At 36.5% G+C, this 15,920-nt stretch overlaps 1 protein-coding gene across 1 annotated transcript in view; it reads left to right on the forward strand.

Moving 5' to 3' along the window:
• The window catches only part of INSC (INSC spindle orientation adaptor protein), a 510,527-nt gene that overhangs the window by 196,912 nt on the left and 297,695 nt on the right, over positions 1–15,920 (forward strand). Inside the window, exon 25 of the mRNA XM_083840240.1 lies at positions 15,183–15,399. The gene's annotated coding sequence lies outside the window, so the exon portion shown is untranslated. The remainder of the gene's footprint in view (positions 1–15,182; positions 15,400–15,920) is intronic.

Genomic DNA, 15,920 nt, shown 5'->3' on the forward strand with positions numbered 1-15,920 from the left:
TAATGAATAATTTGGAATTGTTGTCAGGTCACCAGCCAGATAAGCATTTGTTATCAAGCATTGATATTTCTTGATAACAAATTCTTATTGCCTGTTAACAAATTCTTATTGCTTGATAACAAATTCTATTGCCTGTTAGCAGCAATCTAATTAGTAACAGTGGTTCTAGGCTTTATGCACATCAGCAATCTATCCTAAGAATTTTTCTGGAATTATCATGTGCTTATTCATCATTGCCAAACAACTCATGTCTTTGAATCTAGAGCATTTTTCTGAGCCTTTCCAAAAACTGCCTCAAAAGAAAATCTGCATATGTTTCCATTTTATACTTCTGTTAAAATTAAGCAAGAAATGTGTGGTACCTCTTTATATTGAGCTATGAAGCTACAGGTCAGATTCTTGCTAATAACATATGAAAGAGGGAGCTAAAGTGCAAGGGAATGAGCAAGCTGTGGTTATAATAGTTATATACTCATGGAATTTTAATTATTCTTTAAAAAGAGAAAAGAAAACCCCTACCACCTACCAACTAAAATATCTTTGTTCCTGACTGCTGCTCTTCTGTAATGAAATAGCTGTTTATAAATGATATAAATTGCTTTTCAAATGATGTCCTGGAGGAGTCCAATGAACAGTTGGCAGGCTTTTCCGAATAAGTCTAGAGAATCTGCTTGAACAGAGGTCACGATATTCAGCTAAGACATGTAGCTGTAGTCTTCAGCAAACTAATTTTTCTTCATTGAATAACATTCAACCTGTGGGCCAGGGAGGAGTGTTGACTTTCATGAGTGGTGTATACATACTTCTACACACAGAGCCTGGTCTGAGAAGCTGTAGGTGGCTAACTTGCCATTTAGAAAGATAAGCAGTCTATTCAAATTAGTAGTATCTGGTAAAGAATAATAGTAATTTAACATACTTGAGCCAAAGTAATTACCTTTCACTGTTTCCACAGTTTGAAATTGCAGTCTACAATAATTTAGAAATATCAGTTCTTTCAGACATCTGATGGTAGAAATGTTTCTTGAATACATTATACATACTGGAAGAAAGGGAAGTTTTTACATGCCTATGTTGAGTAATTTGACTTCTTTTTAAATATGGTATCTACAGTACTGTGTAGTTTGAGACTGTCTAGCAGCTGCAGAGAAGTTGCCACTGAAATTCCTTGTACATGCTCTTCAGGTGCCATCATTTTTTGTCTGTTTTATGAATTTCTAATATGCAAAATATGCTTGTCCCCAGGATAGGTTTTTTTCCTGTTATTTGAGTTTTGTCTTGTTTCTGTATCTTATTGAAAGAAATCAGTTTTGCATGGAGAACACCATTAATAATGAAATGCAGTCTGTGTGCTTTTTAAAAGTCTATTTCTTCCTTATAAATAAATGGTAATTTGTTTTAAAGCGTCATTGCACACAGTGTTCAGCTGGCTCTCATGCATTCGATTATTTTAAATAAATGTACCATAAATGGAACAAGTTCTTTCTAATTTGCAAATGATATGCAACATTTTTCAAAAAAAAAAAAGGAGAGAAAAAAGAAAAACTGTAAAATTTGTTCTTAACTACATCTCATTAATGTGAAGCTGTTCAATGACCTGTAAAGATTAAAGAATTAGTGAATTGGTAAAATTATCAGAATGAAAAATCTGTATAATTTTGATTTCAATTTAAAAATCTGCTAAACAGTCTAAGGGCTTTAGAAAAGTATATTACTTTTTAATATTGGTTCCACAAATGTCCTAGTATCAGTGTTACAAATGGACTGAAATAAAGGCAACAAATAGTATGTTTAAATGTATAGTGTTACAACATTCTGTTTAAGCTGTTTTTTTTTTTCTTTTCATTAAAACAACTGAAGACATTTAATTAAGTGACCACTCTGCTAAGTGGAGCAAAAATTAATATACATAAATGAATTTATGTGTGGGCAATGATGCATAATTAAAAATATGCTTCAAATAAGGAGTTGAGGAGAAAGAAAACAGTTTAACAAGAATCTTCTTTAAGACTATTGCTGCCTAAATTTTTAAAGTCAGACGTGCACAGGATTTACTTATTGGCAGCATTGGAACTAAAATTAATGACAAAGTTGTCTTTAAAATACTGTGGCTAGTATTTGGAGCAGTGATTGGTGCAAAGCAAATTTTGACCTGAGAAATCATCTTATGCTCATGCAACTATTCTGTGTTACTCAGCTTGTTGCAAATGCTACCTTTAGACTTACCTATTCTTTGCCAGACTTTTCTGCAGAACTTGCTAAAGTTCTCCTTTATGGCAAGATACGTCAAAACTGGAGTGTATGAAAAAGATGTATATGAAAACTGTAACAAGATTTGGAATATAAATGTAAGTTTAACGAATATTCCTTTGGCACAAGGTGATTATACGGATCATGTTATCTTAATTGTAGGCTGGGATATCTTAATTTGTCGGGGATAGAATTCCACTTTTTATTGCTTAGTATTCAGAAGAAGCCAGCAAATAGGAGTGAATTTCTTTCTTGAGTGAAAAAAAGGAGTCCCTTGCTCTTTAGATCCTTGGATGTTTCATAGCAATCTCTGTTGTTAGCATTTTGGGGGTGCAAGGTGGTTTTGTTTCTATGATGCAGTCTTCATTAGATATGCCTCTAATGGCCATCATTCCATTCAAAGTCAGTTTCTCCATATTTTCCCTGTCACGTGAACAAATGTCAGATGAATGAATGTAATGCTTTTAAGCGTTGCCAATCTCACGCTCCTGCTAAGGAGTACCTAAAGTATTATGGCAATGGGAAATTAGGCCTGATTAGTGGTTTTGGTTTTGTTATAGTGCTCATTTTTGTTTCATGTCTGGTTTTGGTAATGAGAAAGAAGCAACATCAGTGGTAAAATTCCAAGTTCACAGAAGCTAATGGCAAAACTCCCTTGACCTTACTGGGAGCCAGCATATTTTCTTTCAGTCATGAAATCTGTAATACCTATATGAGTATTGCCTTAAAAACACTCCATTTTTTTTGTGGTACAGATATCTGACATTTCATTTGAACAGCTACTGCTGACTTCAGCCCTGTTATTATTCTTGCAGAGGAACAACATAGTAGGAAAACTGCAGCATCAGACTCACCTACCCACACACCTCTCATGTCCTGGTGATGCTGCATTGAGAGAAGGAGCGGCACAGAAAGCCTTCCCTGCATGGCAGCTCCCATTCTAAGAAGCCAGCAGCTGACGTTTTGGTGATGTTCAGGTTCAGCTGAACTCCCATCCCCACTGAAAAAAAAATAATAAGTTAACTCCTTTATCCCCTGCAGTATTTTATTGGCACGTTTAGTTCAGTAATGAGAGGGCACTTTGGGGAGTACAAAAGCTAGAGTCCCTAAGGCCACATATAAAGAACAGAACAGCAACAGTTCTTTACTATTTTTTACTAATAAACACATGTAACAGTAACAGCCATTACTTAATTACTGCAAAGCAGTTTTAAACAACTGGCTTAACACTGTATTAACACGACATAAAAACAACCGCACCAGGAGTATCGCTCGCCATTATTGGATATGGCCCTATTGAAGCCAATGGCATGAAATTAATAGGTGCAGGGTTGTGCCCCTTAGGCCCCTGTTGGTCTAGGAATTCATTGCCTCATGCTCAGGTTTTCCATTGCCTTACAGGTCCGGCAGTCTTATTTTCATGAGCTTTAACAAGTGTTTCTATTTCTAAATATGTGTGTGTAGGTTTTTTTCATGATACCATAAGAGAGTTTAAATTTTTTAACTAGCATGTTTGTCTAGTTCAGGTTCCAGTGAACCCTGGGAGTGGGTAGCTACAGAACAGCCTCTGCCTTCAACACAAAGCTATCACTAGAGGGTGAAGGAGATCTCATAGCTTGGGTTTTCAGGTACTTTTAAGAAGAGCCCTGTAACTCCTGAAAATGACCTTTTCTGTGCAGTTCTGTGTGCTTCCAGACAGTTCCTCTGTACCTGTGAGTTTTATTCAGTTTTTTTCTTCATCTATGAGCTCATTTTTGGGAGCACTCCTTGCATTCCATGAACATCCCGTCTATTGAGGTACTTGGTTCTTGTGGGAACAATGGAGACTAACTGAGCAGCCCCCTTCCCATTCCATCAGTGGCAAATTTGTATCCTCGGTGCTGTTAATCACAGTGAACTGGGGAGTCGACAAAGGAAAGCAAATACTTAGAAGGTAGATTATTCTTTTCCGACGGTAGATACTGCTTTCAAGGGTGTATATGATGCAGGGGTAAAGAATAAGAAAGAAAGATTGGTAGCAGCTAGTAGAAAGAGATGCTTTGAGGCAATAGAAATTCTGGACTTGAACAGGGAGTTATGTTATTTGTCCGACACGTGACATTTCAGTGTTAAAAGATTAAATGATAATTTACTTTTTTTCTTCTTTTTTTTTTTTCTGGCTGTCAAAAGCTCGTGCAACTTGCTCTAGTAAAAACTATTTTTTTTTTGTCCTATAACATTTTGAGCATTCTTCTGCTTTCATTTTCTTTCAGAATATTTTAATACAATGCTGCATGAAAGCCTGTCCTATTTACAAGCAAGGTTTGCAAACATTGCGCAGGGCAGTGTATTACCTAAACTGGTGGTTTTGAAACATTGTTTTGATAGCAAAGGCAAGGAGGTACATGTGAGTTAAGTCAGTTCAGGGCACAAGGAGAAAAATGAAGTACTACAGTGATTACTTTCAGCACTGATTTAATTCACTTGATATCATAATGATCAAGAAAAACATATGGCAGAAGGATTTAAGATGCCAAAGGTACAAGCAAAGGGTAGTCAAATTAAAGAAAGAGGGTGGTATAATTAGGAATGATTTGAATAAATTAGCTATGTAAGTAGAAAGTCATTTATATTTCTGGATGTTGAGCTGCAAAAAGCTAGAGACAAATAAAAGGAATGCAAGTTGCACCTTGTTTTTGTGCTTCTAAGATACTGTGAAAGACAAGTATTTAGGAACATGGTAAATATTACCAGCAGGCTAATACTTAGAAACAGGAGAATTGTTCCCTAGTGCTGTTTGTTCTAATTTATTCAGAGACAAAATGGTCCCAACTCAGCTATAAGCATTTACTTTGCTCCTCATCTATTCAGTAACAGCAGCTAGAACCTGCATAGCACCATTTTTCTGAAGCTTGAGCAAAAACAGAGAGCACAAAGACCATAAGAACTAAATAATTTGCTTTTGAACTTCTTTAGAATTTTAGAAAATCTTTTTTCTACCTCTAATATATTTAGAACAAAGATTCAAGCCTCCTGCCCGCCTTCCCTGTCCATACTTGCAAATTTTCCCGTGCTATTTACAGAAGGAAGAGAACAACTAAAGCCCCCGTGTGTGGTGTTTCTGTCTACCTAGTTTGTCCTGTAGATACTTTCTCACATGGAATTCTGGACATGGTTATTTCTCAGGAATATCAACTTCTGAAATCCAACCAATGTACCTCTTTCTTCATGAGCAAGACTGTCATTAGTACACAATTTCCTTTGAGTCCCTCTGATGGGGGTATCCCTACATTTAGGGAACTGACTCTCTTCTGACATAACACTTTAGTCACCCTGGAAATAATTACTCAAGTAGTTCTTTGAAAATGGCAGTCTGATCTTTTTGTACCATATTATATATGTACATCTCAAGGGAAAAGTCTTCTGAAAATGTCTGTATTAGTATTTAAAAGGCCAGTTGTTTTTTATCAAAATCACTTAGCTGGAGACTTGCCTTCTTTGAGGATAAGGGCATTTTGCCTGGTTTCAGGGTTATCTACCAGCATCCAGTTCTTTTGGTTTGCATTGCCAGTTGAACAAACGAGATCTGTGCAGACACTAGTCTGTTCTGGCTTTACTGTCCAAAAGGAGTTAAGCTTTACATTGTCCTTTTGGACTAAAGCTTATGTCTGCCTTTGTTGTATGTAAAGTATTATAATGGACTAAAAAAAAAAAAAAAAGGTGTTTTTTTGTAATTTCTTGGAAGATCCCCAGAATTTTTTCTGGCCTGATGTCTGAACAAGGGAAGGAAAGCAAATTTCTATTTTCACAGAAAGGTCAAAATTTCTCCCTCCTTACCTAATGTAACTCCACCTAAACTGGCTTCACAGATGAGGGTTTATGCACAGAGATGAGCTTTTCATGTCATAAAGATTTGCCATTGTATTACTTCATTGAAAAGTTAACAACAGGTCTCAGTAATCAAAAATTCAAAGGGAATGACAGTTCTGTAAGCCAATTTATATTGATATTTCGGTATCAATCTTCCATATCTGGCAAACAAAAACTTTCTAAGATTTGAGAAATATTTGTTAATTTGAGATTTAGAAGCTATTTTTGCTTGCTTGCCATAACTTTTCATCACAACAAAGCATCTTGGGGTGAATTTAGGGCTGACTGCTGACATTTTCAATGCTTCCTTTTAATTTTTTTTTTTAATTTTTTCTTGATTCTCCTTCCATCTCTTTGGGAATGTAACTACCTCCAAAGGAAAAAGAAATGTGTACAAGAAAAGAAGTTAGCTGTTCAGTAGTAGTAATCCAAACAAAATGGGCATAGTATGCAAAGGTTGGATCTTTGCTCTCTCTCTTCTTCAAAGAGAGGAAGTTTCTCTTTCCGCTCTTGTCTTTCACTTGCATGAAAGACAAGGATGCTCACCTATTACTGGAGTTAAAATGGTCTGTGCAATTCTATTGCAATTCAAAATTTTGCTATTTAGCCAATATAATCCCCAAATATGCTTAGTGTAAACATACTAGGTGTGAGGGAAATTATTTATTTCTCTTCTGTACTAGAGTAGGAGGAGATTGGTTTGGAGAATTTCAGCAAGGAAAAAACCTCACTTTTACATTTGATTCCACCCCCTGCTTTGCTTCAGCTCTATCTGTTGCTTCAACTGTGTCTGTTCCCCATGTAGCCACTTCCTTTGCAAGGGTGGAAATATGAGTGAGATCACAACCAATGCCAAACACAGATTTTTAATTTGCTAATATTTTCCTGCAACACCTCATCGTTTCTATTTCTTCATAACACCCCTACTGTGGGAAATAAGGTCACACAACACACTAGTACTTATTTCACAATGCCTCCTGATGAGGAACATTTTACTATTCTCACATCTCTACCCCTTTTTCTCCTCCTCTCCGTGCCCTCCTCCCTCCTACTCAGCCCCTGCTAATAGTTGGTCTAAATTTCCCAGATTAATCCAATGTGCAAGAAACCACGATACAAACTTGAAAATTAAATATACACAAAAGCAGAGGAGCTACAGAATGGAAGATGCACATCCTACTTGGTTTGCTCTGTGACAGACAGACTTATAAACAGATACACAGCTTTGCCTATAGCCAGTGTATTCCACAAAACCTTTGAAATATTTCATTTCATGTCTATGATAATTAAAGAGCAATGACCTTCTCATTAGTGCCAAGAGGGCTGATGATGATTGTTCCCCATTTTTCTTAATGGATGCAAGCTACACGCATGATCTTAGAATATCAAAGCAATTCTCCAAGATATTTATTAGAGTCAAAATTATGAAAACACATAGCAAACCTTTAGTTTGAATTACAAGTGTTAATATATGCAGAACCAAATGAATAGCTCATCTTTCTTCCTCTCTTGTATCTTAAATTTTTCATTACAAATTTCCAGGGCTTCAAAGTAGTATCTCACAGTCGGTCCCCTTTTTTCTCTCTTGCATGACAAAGAGCTGTCAAAAATTGTTCCTGTGTTTGTTAGTATTTTTCTCTTTTTTCTCTCATCTAAATGTCAAACAACTTAGCTTAAATAAAGCACAGCATTCTTCATCTGGTGCTTCTCAAAAGAAAAACAACACCACAGAAGGCATCTAAAAAGGCCCTAATTAATGTTTCTCATTGATTTTGTTTTAGTGTGATGTATTTTATGAAAAAAATATGAATCCAGAAGGCACTCTCATTAAAATCATTAGTGGCTCAATGTTAGCTGAAAACAGCTCATTCTTTGGTGCACTGTAGTGCTTAAAAGCACGTTCACGCACACAGCTTCTTATTTAACATCACAAGCTGGCGTTGGATGAAAACTAGCATTAGTTTTGTCAGGTACTATTGAACTATGATGAGCACAATGTACAAAAGCTGTATCAAGGTGAATAATAAGAACATACTGTTGACGAAGCTTGCATATCTCTCTAGGCCCTCTTTCATTCTTAAAACCCTAAGAATGTAACTTTCTGTAACTGATTTCTGTGTTATCCTTTTGAGAAACAGTAACAGCCAAAGGAAAAGGAAAGAAGAATCTGGGGCCTATTAAAGCAGTAAGATTTAGGAATATTCTAGTTATTAAGCAAATTCCTGGAAGTTTATTGCCAAAATTTATGGAGACATATTGCTATTGTAGAACAGTGCTCACAGTTCCGTTTTGGTGCAACCACGCTAATTGTCCTATCTCCAGCAGTACTTTAGAGTTAAAACTAGAAGAAAAAATATCTGTGTTTACCTTCTGGGGTTGGGGGGAGGGAATTGAAATTGGTAAGAAGGCTTCTTTTTTATTTTTTTTTTTTCCAAATTGTTAAAAAAAAGTTACAGCCTCTCCACCCCACCTCACCTGCCCAATCTGATGCAATCATTGTTATTTATAATGGGCAAAGTGTTCTTTGGGTATGATGGGAACCATTTTCAAAGCAACTCTGCTTTGCACTGAAGTATGACTTTTGCAGACAGAATTATTTTCAGTGTAGGAAAGGCTGTTTAATGATTTAAATTTGTGTTCAAGTAAAACTGACCGTCTTCATAAATCAGGTATTGTTTATTTGAGAACATTTGAATGAGTCAGACAAATTCTGTAAAGTTCCACAGAATAATGCAATGGAAGAGGCTCAAAAGTGAGAACACTTGCTATTGCCATACTCTGAGAGAAGGCATTAGAAATTGCTTTGGCGTTTTTCAGAAATAGGCTGCACAGAGCTGCAATTAAGCAGAAACATATTTTAGCATCAAACGTGCATCTTGTTTTAAAAAATAATGAAACAATAAGTAATGTTATTTTTTCTACTGTCTCCTTTGGATTTTTATAAAAATCTTTATGAGCTGCAATAATACAGCTTGTAATAATATCTTTGCATTACGGAACCGTATTGAAAAATAGCACTAGTGAGGAGAAGTATATAAGGGGAATAGAAATATCTGGATTAAGCAGTATAGCTGTGTCAGCTATTTAAGCATTGTAACACATAGTAAATGACCGAATTTTCATAAATTTGTGCCTTGTCTTTTAATATGTCATTCATTATAAAACTTCACTGAAAACTGAATCGCTGATGGATGCATACTAATATATGGTACACTCTGCCACAGAAGTCACATTTTTAGTAGAAGAGGTAACATTTATTCTGGTCTGATCACCATTAATGGGTCTGTCAACAAAATTTTTGTAGGAAAATAATTACTCTGCAAGTAAGGCCATTTAGATCTAGATAGGAGTAGTAAACCTGTATTAATTTAGGATTCAGACTATGTTAATGGTTTAATATTTTTTCTTTATAGAGAACACAATAGTGAGGTCATCTGTAATAAAGATGATAATATTGAACCTCAGTAGTTTTACTTGCTATGTCTATAGGACATTTATGGCTGAAATATGGTTGAGAGAGCCTTAAAACGTTGTTTTATGGCAACCTCTATGCAGTGCTATAAAACACTTTCTGTTAATGATAAATAAACTATGGAAGATCTATGTCTTAGTAAAGGGCTGTGTTCTTCCCCTTATGAGCAACCTGACTTTAGCAATGTTTAACTTATCAGGGTTACATGGGCTCCAGTTTAACCCTTTTGCAAGTGGACACAATTCTGCTAGTGTCAGTATATATATACATTGACACACTGCTGCTGAATTCGGCCTAAGAAATACAGTACATGTAAAAGTACTGTGATTGTTCTTTGACTCTTAAATGGATTACTGTCTCAGGAGTTGCCTCATTAAAAATTATATAAAATTGTCCAGTATGTCTGCAAATAATTACTTCAGACGCTTCTTACTAATGCTGTGTGAGGCTGTCATTGATATAGTACTGAATTCCTTAGGAGATCATGAATAAGAAGCACAATCGGCTTTCATTCTTTGCTGAAATATTGATTGAATTTATTCCTGCTAATGAAGTTGTAGAATATAATAGACGTGGTACCATATTGAAAAAGATAAGGACAGGTTTTGCGTTAAAGTGTCTGCTTATCACACTGATGTAGGGGGGTTTCAGGCTGAGAGTAAGCTCAGAAATCTAGTTAGTCTGAGGTGTGCCTCATATCCTACTCTTGATCACACAACTGGGAAGCTGAAGTAATTCCATTAAATTCAGAATGAATTTAGGTCTTATGCAAATGAGAATTTTTTCTAAGTTTACAAAGTCTTTTCTACTTTTTCCAAAAAAAAAGTTTTTTCAAAGCTTTTCTATTTTTTTCCCCCTTGAATAACTCATTTCCCTTATACTTATCCTGAGTGCTTGCCTAGACTGTAGAAAACCAAAATGCAAGCAGAAAATGCCTTGAGATCTCTCAGGTCTCAGTTGAAACTTGGACTGGGACACCAGGAGCCTCTCCTGTGTTGTCACATTTCTCCTTGCATGTGTTCAGACAGACTTTCCCCTTGCCTGGACTCACTTTGTGGTGAAAGGGACACGGTGGTCTTCATGTCAGGGTACCGCAGGATGGCTGGTCCCTAGTTAATGCATTTCTTTTAAGGGTGTTTGGCAGTGAAGTCTATGTCCCTGCAATCTCTGTATCCATTCAGTGGAAGTGGTGAGCTTCCTGATATCCTCTTCAGGATGGGGAAATGTTCTTTTGATCTTCAGGTCACAGTTTGGAGTACTGCTCTTCTTTCCCTGCTTTACTGCTCTCAGCAATGTTACTGCTACTTACCTATTTTACAGCTGAGCCTGTGGTCTTAGGCTATCTTCAAAGTAAAAACCTGTCCTTGCCTTTGAAAGTTGCAGTCTACAAATAACTAGGGGAACATAGAAAAAAAAAGAGGGGAAAAGAGAGAGAAAAAAGGTGGTGGAGAATTGCTAGAGATCACTAGCCCTTTTGTAAATATTGCTAAGTTACAGCACTGCTACCTTTTCCCTAGGATGTGAGGAAGTAGTCCTTTTACAACTATGACTAATATTTGCTACAGAAGTAGAATGCTGCTTGGTTGCACAAGCTGCTTCTTGCTATGGAAAAAGCTTCAGGGACATGGATTGTGACAGATAATTGTCTCAAATATTTTGGGTGAGCCAAGAATTCATTGCCTCCAGGGAGGTGAAAAATTTTAACATTAAGAGGTTCCTGGCTCATGTGGGTGTAACCCAGTATATTTCTTTCCTTCTGCACGTATATCTGCATGTTATACGTGGTTACTGTCAAAAAGCTGTGTACTCTGACAGCAGCCAGAATGTTTTTATCTCTTCAGACTTAAAGAGCTTTACTGTGATGTGCAATCATTAGCCATTCTTCAATAACTGATAGATAATGCTTTTGCAGCTGTAATTTGCTACAGCTGCATGAGAAAGCTGACTGATGGACAGAGAGGAACCAGAATGATGAAGTTTGGCTCCAGATCTAAACTTAACCAGTGCTCGGAGGTTGCTCATGTGTGAGGTTTATATGCAGGATTCCCTCTACTGATAGTCTTAACTCCGGTTGCATTAATGATGGTGAGCTCCTTTTGACTGTATTAGGAAAATGTTTTGCTACCTGTATAAAAAACAGTTCTCAATGCAACCAGCCCATAACTGAAACAGCTGGGTGACAATGGATAGATCTGAGATGGAAGGGAGCACACAGCCATAGAGCTGTTCCTGGGTTATCTCAAACTGTAATTAAAATAAAAGATTTGCAAGATTAAGAAGCTGCTATGTGCTTAATAAGTGCTTTGAATTCCTCCTGAAATAGGTTTTACAGTTTAGTTATTAATTCTAAATGTTGTATTTTGTCAATATTCGGACACTGGAAACAATTTATCGTAAGCCGTCTCCCTCAGATGATAACCTGCATTTGTCTGATTAATGTTTATGAGGAAACACTATCCATTTAAAAATATATCTGTTTGCAAACCAAGGGATTTTCTGCATTTTTATAATGTCCCTCTTCCCTTTAATCACGGGAGTACAGCATTACAACATTTTTATTTATTTATTTATTTTGGTACTCCAAGGGTTCTCTCAAAGTCACATTTTCCTCTCTTTTTCCATTGTATTTGCAACCTTGAAGATGTGTCCTGTATTGTGCAACTTTTTAGTATGTCTATAAACAGTGAACAGTGAGTAAAGGGAATGTATTAAGCAACATACTTCAAAATCATGGTTTTAATTAGCTAGGGACAGGATTTAGCAAGTCACAGCTTTTATTTAAACAGTCTCAACATAGCTCAGGATGGCAACAGCAAATTTAACACTTAAGTCCAAATTAAAAAAAAAAAATGTTTTCAGATTCTCTCTTTAGAGTGATACTGTTGCTTTAGATGATGCAGAGCAGTTGGAAACTTTTGGAAATAATTGCTGGTAGCAACTTTCAAGATTTAGCTGAGTTATGTCCACAATACTCTATCCATACAAATGCCTTGACTCATTTTATATATCAGTGTAAGAGACTTGACACATCAATGTTATTTGGTGTTCAAATCTTTTACTGCAGGCTTGATTTGCTTTTATGTAGAAGTTTGCACTACCTTTAACAACTGCACTATAATAGTCTTCTTTTGTGCTCTGTGCTTTTTCTTTTCTCTGTTTCTTTTGTGCTCTGTGAAAATATCTGAAATGCGAGCCTTTTTCCCTTTACATATTTTTTCTTTTTTTTCTTTTTTTTTTTCTTCTTTCTCTTTTTTTAATTTGCAGGCCAAGAAGTACATTTTTAGCAGCATGTGTAGCTGTATGAACACACAGCTCCCATTAATGCTAAATGGAGTTGCATATTCCACTTTGCCTCTCAAAGGGTTGACTAGTTGTGCCTAGCTGTTTAAATTAGAGCAAGAATGTTGGAAGCTGAAGACTAGATCCAGAATTTCTGGTGCAGAGAAAAGCCAGAAGGTTGAAGTAGTTTTAAAATAGGCTTACATCTAGCATAACCTTGCAGACATCTTTTTCTGTTCACATGCTGCTTTACTTTCATTCATTTGTAGTGCTGTTCACTGCTTAAATATATTGCTAGCTTGGATTACCTGCCCATAAAGAGATGTTCAGTGATGGGCTTTGCTCTTAAGTCTTTTGCTTTGTTGTTATCTGGATCTTAACTATGATTTTACTTAAGCCCTGAAAAAGCGTGGGGAAAAAAAGCTTTTGAAACTGTTGGTGGTTTCTGTGAGATGTTTAAAGGGAAGTAACAATATGCTAACATAAGAATAACACTTTAATTGAGAACTCTTTACTGTCCAGAGCTGTCTTCTATATCCCAGACACCAATAGAAGCCTTTAAAGCGGTGTATATTAAGGAAATACCGCTGCGGAGATTCCATTGTACTCCAAAATGACACTGTATGCTCTTTGAAGAAAGAGGAAGAGACAGACTATCATAACCTGTTTCCATTAAATGAGCATTGGAAGTTAAATACTGGAGGGAGAGTGGGTATGGAAGTATCCCAGAGGAAACAACAACAACAAAAAAGTGACCATGAATTACCAGGAATTTAGTTTTGAAAGAATGTAATTTGAGTAACAAGTAACTGCATAATATGTTAGGATGCAGTTTACCACAGAGAGTAAAATAATTCCAGCAATTCTAGAAGGTCATGGTTGAGAAACCCCAACTCATGTAAGAAGGTCCTTTTGTGAATCCAGGAGATTATCACCAAAATATCTGTAGTCCATCAGTTAGTGCCTGAAGAGCTTCTATTTTGGTTCACTAAAAAAAATCAGATGATTTTTTCTGTCTCTAGGATAGTCACAAATTGTCTGCAAGCAGGTTGGCACTGCTGCCTCACTCACCTTTAACATCCCTTTGTGGGCAGGACCAGTAAGTCTGTCTGGTTTTCCAAGGCTGTGACATAGGCAAAAAATAATCAAACAAGAGCTGTAGATATTTTCCTAGATAATTTAGAACTTCAGTGGTCCATAAGGATCAATATCATGGAAATGAGAGGCTCTTTTTAACAGTTTCTCTTGTCCGTGAGGTGCTTTTTAAAGTTGCGTGGCTACTTTTTGTTAAGGTGATATGACAAGTTAAGGTACCTGCTAGGTAACTGAGCAGTGCCCTTTTCACTCCTTAGAACTGAAAGAATTACAAAATACAGTTTTATACTTTGAATTCTCTAGCCTTAGTAACTGTGCTGTGTATGTATGTATAAATGTGCACACATACATACATGCACATATATGTGTAAAATCCCCTAAATACTATTCTTCCTTAACTTTTATTTGAAATTACTTTCATTTGAAAATGTGTCTGGATCTGTAGTTGGCTTTATTTGTGCTGAGAAGTATATTCCCGTCTCTGTGCAGATTCTTTTCTCTCCATCGCTCTTTCTTATTTCGCACCAAACCAAATATGTTGAAAAATGCAAATATCCAAAAGCAAAGAACCAATTTGCTGAAGGATCCAGCATGATCTGCAAAGACAAACAGAGGAATTTGTGGGGAATAATGTGCACCCAGGGGGACAGTGTCATTGAGTCTAGGGAGTGAAAAGGATGAGGAAGGAATGAACTATCAACTGGAGCCAGTGATTGCCTAAAAAAATAAATAAAATCAAAAACTCCCACATGAAAAATAGGAGGAAAAGATTCTCCTGTTGGCACTGTGGTGTTCTGTCAAGTGAACAGTGAGTAAATTGCTTTGTCTTAGATTTTGGACCCCAACTAATGTTTACTCTGCAGCAATCCTGTTCGTCTTCTAAAAATAGTTCATTCAGATTACAAATATGCACAGATTGCACCAGCCCTGAAGAACATACGCCTTCAAGATGCTGAAGAAATAATGAAGTGCCTATGTAATATGAATATATATATATATTTCATAATTGGCTCTCTGGTAATGTTTTAACTAATGCTTGGTGAGGTTTTTGGGAGCTGACACATGGTTTCAATCTAATTTCTTTCTCCTTTTTGCCCATCTCCCACCTTTATAAGCCACTGTCAGCACTCATTTAGAGTCCTGCAGGAGGGAACTTGCTTATTTTGCCTTTCTTGTGATGTTTCTTCTTTTCCATTTACTGTTTGTATTTGGAAATGTGTACTTTGTTTTCTGGTAGATTTTGGAAGTCTCAGGTCTCTTTGCTGTGCTGATGTACCTACATGGAAACAAACAGCAGCAAAAAAACCCAACCAACCAACCAAACAACAACAACAAAAAAAAACGCAGTCTCTGCCTTGAAGACGAAGTGATTCAAGATGCGTTTGTCATGCACGGAACCGTTATGTAAAACAGAGGAAGAGATCTGACAGTTTTAGTTGCCTGTTGAAGACCAGGTATAAGCAATGACTTTGTTTTACTTTGCCATCGCTAAAGACCTATGCTATTATTATGCATTGTATGGATTGTGTAAGCGCTGATGCTGAAATACGTTTCACCAGGACTATCTCAAGTTTGATGGCCTCTTTAGTGCATGTTAGGCTGTAGGTTTTTTTGGCTTCTTGCTGTCTTCTCTCTTGAGGACAATAAATGTTTGAAATGTTCCAAATTGGCATTTGGTTTTAGACTTTACTTGAGTTTTTCCCTTTTTATATGAAACATGTTTCTTCCTGTGTACACTTGCTGTGATGGTAATACACATAAAAATCATTGTATTACAAGCTAGGCTGAAGGTACTGCCAATGTGAAGCTGATTAGTCTGAGAAACTGTGTAATGAAAGGCACTGTAATCAGTAGTCGGCTAAGGTGAGCAGCTCTGTGCTTATAGTAGCGTTACCTATTTTTGTCACTTGCAACCATGCTTTGGTGTAAAGGGAAGGTTCTGCTAAACAGGAAACGAATTCAGAGACAGTGGTTG

The sequence above is a fragment of the Anser anser genome, assembly GCF_964211835.1.
Source record: "Anser anser genome assembly, chromosome: 5".
NCBI lineage: Eukaryota > Metazoa > Chordata > Aves > Anseriformes > Anatidae > Anser > Anser anser.